Source organism: Physeter macrocephalus, chromosome 21 (assembly GCF_002837175.3).
Source record: "Physeter macrocephalus isolate SW-GA chromosome 21, ASM283717v5, whole genome shotgun sequence".
Classification (NCBI taxonomy): domain Eukaryota; kingdom Metazoa; phylum Chordata; class Mammalia; order Artiodactyla; family Physeteridae; genus Physeter; species Physeter macrocephalus.
Genome location: NC_041234.1, coordinates 56,565,182 through 56,573,438, shown reverse-complemented (window position 1 = coordinate 56,573,438; position 8,257 = coordinate 56,565,182).

Here is an 8,257-nt window from a genome sequence, read left to right as displayed (position 1 = left end):
AAAAAGAAATGAAACTGAATTATTTGTAGTGAGGTGGATGGACCTGGAGTCTTTCATACAGAGTGAAGTAAGTCAGAAGGAGAAAAACAAATACCTTGTGCTAACACATATATATGGGATCTAAGAAAAAAAAATGTCATGAAGAGATTAGGGGTAGGATGGGAATAAAACACAGACCTACTAGAGCATGTACTTGAGGATATGGGGAGGGGGAAGGGTAAGCTGTGACGAAGTGAGAGAATGGCATGGACATATATACACTACCAAACGTAGGGTGGATAGCTAGTGGGAAGCAGCCGCATGGCACAGGGAGATCAGCTTGGCGCTTTGTGACCACCTAGAGGGGTGGTATAAGGAGGGTGGGAGGGAAGGAGACGCAAGAGGGAAGAGATAAGGGAACATACGTATATGTATAACTGATTCACTTTGTTGTAAAGCAGAAACTAACACACCATTGTAAAACAGTTATACTCCAATAAAGATGTTACCAAAAAAAAATCTGGCTCTTTGAGAAGATAAACAAATTCATCAAGCTTCAGCCAGACTCATCAAGAAAAAAAGAGAGAGTACTCAAGTCAACAAAATTAGAAATTAAAACGAAGTTACAACTGACATTGCAGGAATACAAAGGATCCTAAGAGACTAATACAAGCAACTTATGTCAGTAAAATGGCCAACCTGGAAGAAATGGACAAATTCTTTGAAAAGTGCATCCTTCCAATACTGAACCAAGAAGAAATAGAAAATATGAACAGACCAATCACAAGTAATGAAATTGAAACTGTGATTAAAAATCTTCCAACACACAAAAGTCCAGGACCAGATGGCTTCACAGGAGAATTCTATCAAACATTTAGGGAAGGGCTGACACCTAAACTTCTCAAACTCTTCCAAAAAACTTGCAGAAGAAGGAACACTCCCAAACTCATTCTACGAGGCCACCATCACCCTGATTCCAAAACCAGACAGAGATATCACAAAAAAAGAAAATTCCAAGACAATATCACTGATGAACATAGACACAAAAGTCCTGAACAAAATACTAACAAACAGAACCCAACAACACATTAAAAGGATCATACATCATGATCAAGTTGGATTTATCCCAGGAATTCAAGGATTCTTCAATATATGCAAATCAATCAATGTGGTATACCATATTAACAAATTAAAGAATAAAAAACATATGATCATCTCAATAGATGCAGAAAAAGCTTTTGACAAAATTCAACACCCATTTCTGACAAAAACCCTCTAGAAAGTGGGCACATAGGGAACATATCTCAACATAATAAAGCCCATACATGACAAACACACAGCAAACACCATTCTCAATAGTGAAAAACTAAAAGCATTTCCTTTAAGATCAGGAAAAAGACAAGGCTGTCCACTCTCACCACTATTATTCAACATGGCTTTGGAAGTCCTAGCCACAGCAATCAGAGAAGAAAATTAAATAAAAGGAATCCAAATTGGAAAAGAAAAAATAAAGCTGTCATTGTTTGCAGATGACCTGATACTATACATAAAAAATCCTAAAGATGCCACCAGAAAACTACTAGACCTAATCATTGAATTTAGTAAATTTGCAGGACACAAAATTAATACACAAAAATCTCTTGCATTCCTATACACTAACAATGAAAGGTCAGAAAGAGAAATTAAGGAAACAATCCCATTTACCATTACAAGAAAAAGAATAAAATACCTGGGAATAAACCTACTTAAGGCGGCAAAAGACCTGTATGCAGAAAACTATAAGATACTAAGGAAAGAAATTAAAGATGACACAAACAGAGATATATCATGTTCTTGGATTGGAAGAATCAATATTGTGAAAATGACTATACTACCCAAAGCAATCTACAGATTCATTGCAATCCCTGTCAAATTACCAATGGCATTTTTTACAGAACTAGAACAAAAAATTTCACAATTTGTATGGAAACACAAAAGACCCCGAATAGCCAAAGCAATCTTGAGAACGAAACATGGAGCTGGAGGAATCAGGCTTCCTGATTTCACACTATACTACAAAGCTACAGTAATAAAGACAGTATGACACAAGCACAAAAACAGAAATATAGATCAATGGAAAAGGATAGAAAACCCAGAGATAAACCCACACACCTATGTTCACCTAATCTATGACAAAGAAGGCAATAATATACAATGGAGAAAAGACAGTCTCTTCAATAAGTGGTTCTGGCACAACTGGACAGCTACATGTAAAAGAATGAAATTAGAACACTCCTTAACACCATACACAAAAATAAACTCAAAATGGATTTAAGACCTAAATATAAGGCCAGACACTATAAAACTCTTAGAGGACAACATAGGTAGATTATTCTTTGACATAAATCCATCAAGATCTTTTTTGACCCACCTCCTAGAGTAATGAAAATAAAAACAAAAATAAACAAATGGAACCTAATTACACTTAAAACCTTTTGCACAGCCAAGGAAACCATAAACAAGGAAAAAAGCAACCCTCAGAATAGGAGAAAATATTTGCAAACAAAGCAACTGACAAGGAATTAATCTCCAAAATATACAAACAGCTCATGCAGCTCAATATTAAAAAAACAAACAACCTAATGAAAAAATGGGCAGAAGACCTAAATAGACATTTCCCCAAAGAAGACATACAGATGGCCAACAAACATATGAAAGGATGCTCAACATCACTAATCATTAGAGAAACGTAAATCAAAACTACAATGAGGTATCACCTCACACCGGTCAGAATGGCCATCATCAAAAAATCTACAAACAATAAATGCTGGAGAGGGTGTGGAGAAAAGGGAACCCTCTGCCACTGTAGGTGGGAATGTAAATTGACACAGCCGCTATGGAGAACAGTATGGAGGTTCCTTAAAAAACTGAAAATAAACTGCCATATGACCCAGCAATCCCACTCCTAAGCATATACCCAAAGAAAACCATACTTAGAAAAGATATGTGCACCTCAGTGTTCATTGCAGCACTATTTACAATAGCCAGGACTTGGAGGCAGCCTAAATGTCCATCAACAGAGGAATCAATAATGATATGGTACATATAGAGAATCGAATATTACTCAGTCATAAAAAGGAAAGAAATTGTGTCTTTTGCAGAGATGTGGATGCACCTAGAGACCGTCATACAGAGTGAAGTCAGAAAGAGAAAAAGAAATATCATATATTAACACATATATGTGCAATCTGGAAAATGCTATAGATGATCTTATTTGCATAGCAGAAATAGAGACACAGACATAGTGAACAAACGTATGGATACCAAGGTGGAAAGGGGGGGTGGGATGAATTTGGAGATTAGGATTGACATATATACACTACTGTGTATAAAATAGTTAACTAATGAGAACCTACCATATAGCACAGGTTAACTCTACTCAGTGCTCTGTGTTGACCTAATTGGGAAGGAAATCTAGAAAAGAGTGGATATATGTATAGATATAGCTGATTCACTTTGCTGTACAGAAGAAACTGACACAGCAGTGTAAAACAACTATACTCCCTTCTGCCCCCCCTTGTTACTAATCTCTCACTTTGTCAAAGAAAACCACTTTCCTGGTTTCTAGCCTCATTTTTTATGGATTGTTAATTTTATGTACATAGAAGCATGCAGTATGTACTGTTTTGTGTTTGCCTTCTTTTGCTTAATATTATGTTTGTGAAATTCATCCACACTTTTGAATATAGCTTTAGTTCTTCATTTTCATTTCTATAGAGTATTTATTTTTATAACAGTAATGCAATGTATTAATTTATTTGAATGGCTTTGAGTATTTTGCTATTATGAAAAATGTCTTTATGAACATTCTTTTTTTCCTTTGGAATATAGTTGCTTTACAGTTTATTTAATGAAATAAATTTTGTTAAACACATTAGCTAAACAGAGGATGAATGTGAATGTACACTTATCTGATTATTTCCTAAAATTCCTATATCTTTTTAAACTTTTTTCTTCCAGTTTTGCTAATATAATTGACATACAGCTCTGTAAGTTCAAGTTCTACAGAATAAAGATTTGAAAAATTTTATTTCATGATGTGGATAGTTGTCTTGAGAGAGTATTTACTTGGTGAAAATATATTAAACTAAGCAATCATGATTTATGCACTTTTTCTGAAAGCATGTTGTACTTAAATAAAATAATCATTTTCAAATATATAATACATGGAGTCAGGATAGTAGTTTTCTTGTTGGAAGGGAGAACAAATGGTGCTTCTGGGATTCTTAGCAGTGTTCTGTTTCCTTATTTAGGTGCTTGTTACATAGGTATGTTCAGCATATGGAAATTTATTGTGTTTTAAGCATTAAAAATAATTACAATTATATTATATCATACATACCACATTCTCTACCTACAGTAGCTATCAGTTACAAAGCAGCCATTACTTTCCTTAGGATACTAAAAAATATCCATTACTAAATAATTCAGGTTTAATAAAATATCATAATGGAAATTATAAAATACATAGAACTAAATTGTCCCTCAGAATTCATAAAGATAAACATCCCTCACATGTGTTTCTTACAAATTTACAGTACCTTTGTGGTTATAAGAAACTCTAGTGTAGAATTTAAAGTTGTCTCAGATGGGTAGTGCCCCCATCAGAATAAAATGCAAAGCTTTCAGGAATAACACATTTTTACTCAAGGTCACACAGAATTTCCAAAAATGAAATTCCAAAGAAAATATGTAACTCATATTTCAAAATATCAAAACAAACAAATGAGGTACCATAAGTGAGAGCCAGCTGAAAAAAAAAGGATAACAGACATAACAATAATGATTTTAGGTTTAGTATTGACTAGGTCAGAATATAAAAAGTATGATTAAAATATTAAATAGATAAAAGGAAAACTTGAAAATATGACTGTGGAATGACCAAACTAAGTTGAAAAGGAACAAAACACAATATCTAGAAATAAAAAATATAAACACTGAATTTTAAAATTTAGCCAGTGGATTAAACAACATTTTACGCACATCTAAAGGAGAATTAGTGAATTGAAAAATACTTCTTAAGAAAGTATCTCAAATAAAATCCACAGATTCAAAAAGTGGAAAATATAAAAGAGAAATGAAAAGACATGGAGGATAGAGTGACAGTCTAACATATATCTAATCCAAATTCTAGAAGGAGATTAAAGTGAGAATGGGAAAAGTGAAATATTCAATATATAAAGAATAAAAGAATTGAAGAATAAAAATCCTTAGATCAATGAAGCCCCAGACACCTTAACAAAAGTATACAAAAATAAACCACTTTATGCCTAAATATTTTTAAAACCTAGATGGTAGAAAAATAAAATTTTCTAAAACTGACTTATGAGGAAACATAAAGCCTAATTAGTCTTACAGCAATGACAAATTGAATCAGGGATTTAAAATCTGTCTGTTAGAAAAACAGTACATCCAGGTGGATTTGCAGGTGGTATATTTGTTAACTGAAATATTATATTCTGTAAAAATGAATGAACTAGATTTACATGCAACAATATAGATGAATTTTACAAACACTGTTTTGAATAAATGAAGCAAGTTGGGAAAATATGTATGATATAATTCCATTTACATGAAGTACAAAAGCAGGCAAAACTAAATAGCATGTTGTTCAAGGAAATCTGCATAAAGACTATAGCTGTACAGGAAAGCAAGAGAGAAATATTCATACAAAATTAAGAGTGCTTACTTCATCTGAGAGGGAAGAAAGGGGTTTCAATTAGATAGAGGCATATGAGGGACTTCTAGGTACTAGTAATATTATATTTCTTAACTAGATGGTGGGTACATTATTGCTCCTTTTATTATTATTCTTCAGCTTTTGTGTCTAAAATGTAGTTCATGATATTTTAATGTAAAAATGTATATTTAAAGAAGTAAGTTGGGTGACATTCTAAGCACAAGAAAAAGCATGAATAAAGACATGGAGGCATGTCTTCCCTGTCAAAGTAAAAAGCATTGAAAACAGTAGTCTCACAAGGGAAGGAATACTCACTTGTATCATAGCTCAAGAGGACTGACTAAAGCCAAAAGTTTGCATTATTTTCTGATTCAAAGACTTCATTAAGACACTCATTTAAAAAGATAGCCAATTTCACTTTTATTCCTACTAAAACTATAGTGATGCAACATAATCACCATATTTTGAACATTTTACCTTGCTTTATTTTACTTCTAATAAATGTTACTAATAGTGCCCCACAGGCCATCACCCACAACTTAGATGAGGTGAGAAAATAATGGAAACATATTCCAGGTCCAGCTGCATTTTCCTTTAAGTGCTTTGAGACACAATTTTGAAATGTTAGAATAGTGTAACTTTCTTTCCAAGCATTAAATGTACAAGAGAGTCAATAAAGTATTTCATCATTTGTAAGATGAATTATCCTTATTACAATCTTATATGTGTATTGAAAACTGTTAATTACACATTTCTAGTTCCAGGTTTGTAGGTACTTGTACTGAAGAATAGTAATTAAAACTTTAATATTATTAGCATACCTTCTGAAGAAATCTGATAAGAAATTATTGACATGCAATAAAATGCCATTATCCAATGCTTACGCTCAGACTTTTTATAGGTGACTTTATATCTGTAAATCTCATCCATCTGAAGTATAGATGAAGTTTCTCTTACGTAAATATCTTGTGTTAATTTCTTAAAATGTGATTAAGTTTTTCAACATTTACTTCAAAATACACTTTTCTGGTTAAAAACTTGATATATTGCCAATTTTCTGTTGAAATTAATATTTAAACATCAAATATATTGCTGATTCTAGGAAGATAGAGCTTACATCTAATAAGAACTATCATCATTTATTATATTATCTCTAAAGCCATTAATATTTTAAATGGAATGATATGGGTCTTTTATCTTTCCTTTACAATTTTCCAGGTTTAAAAATGGAAATGACTAGAATACAGGGGTTATTTTTCTAAGATTTATTTTTCTAATTTCATTCTGTATATTAAATGTAATCCTAATTGGCATCATATCACTACCCAATGGCCAAATAGTAGTGCTTCTTTCTACATAAATAAAGGATCCTATGTTTCCCATTATACCACTCTTTACTTCCTAACTCTGATCAAGTTCTCAAATGTTCAAAGTCACAAAAATGACAATACCTTAGTCCAAATACTCCCTAAGGAATGTGAGCCACACATCAGCCAACTTAAACTGGAATTCTTATAAATCAAAAAGAAGATTGACAATTAATAATAGTCTAAGACAATAAAAGGATTACTACAATAGCAAATAAATCAATTTCTCTGCCACCAAGGTATTTCTCCTATTTTATCAATCTTGCACATTGAGACTAGATTAATCTTCCAAAACCATACATTCATCATGGCCAACACTAGTCTTCACTCTTAGATTAAGAATTTAGAAGGATTCTTTATTGTTTAACAGATCAAGCTTACAATCTTTACTCTGGCATTCAATGCCCTCAGTTAATTTCCTCTACTTTCCTATTCCTTCAATCTCCCACCACTCTCTCTTCCACTCTCTTTCTCCTTCTCCCTCCCTTCCACCCTCACTCCCTTTACCACTGCTCCTCTCTCCTATTGTTTGAAACAAATCTTATGCCCAAATCACACGAGACACCTTGTTGCCCCATACACATGCCACAGTCTTCCCATCTCTATGTCTTTTATTTGATGCCATTTCTCACATATCCTGTTCCAACATGCCCAGCATTCTGCCTTCCTTCAGCACAAATCCGAATCTTACCTTTACTAGAAGAGCCAGCTCAAACCTCACAGCTTACTGCTAATAAGCCTGGCAATCTATCTCAACTTGTCAAATGAAATTGAGGGGATAAAAAGCTATTAAAACACACAGATTGAATCCAGTACAAACAGGTATTTTACAAATTTCTGTGTGGATATTTTGCTTAAACTGGTTTATTCTACAAAGAGTAAATTCCATCTCATTTTAGGAGGAAAAATATGTGAATGGGTGGGGTGACAAGGGTGGGGGGAAGAAAGTTGTATAGAAAAATATTTTATTCTCAAAATATAAGGGTCCAATAATAATATGAATTACACAAACATATAGTCCACTCTGAATCTTAATACCCTGAGATTCATATGGTCATCATACTATTTTATATGAGGAAACAATGAAGCTCACATCTCAACGTCCTTCATTCATTAACCTGTATTCTGTTTGAGGCGTTTTGGAGTCAAGTCAAAGTACCTCATTGGCACTGGATGAATAAAATTGTCTAGC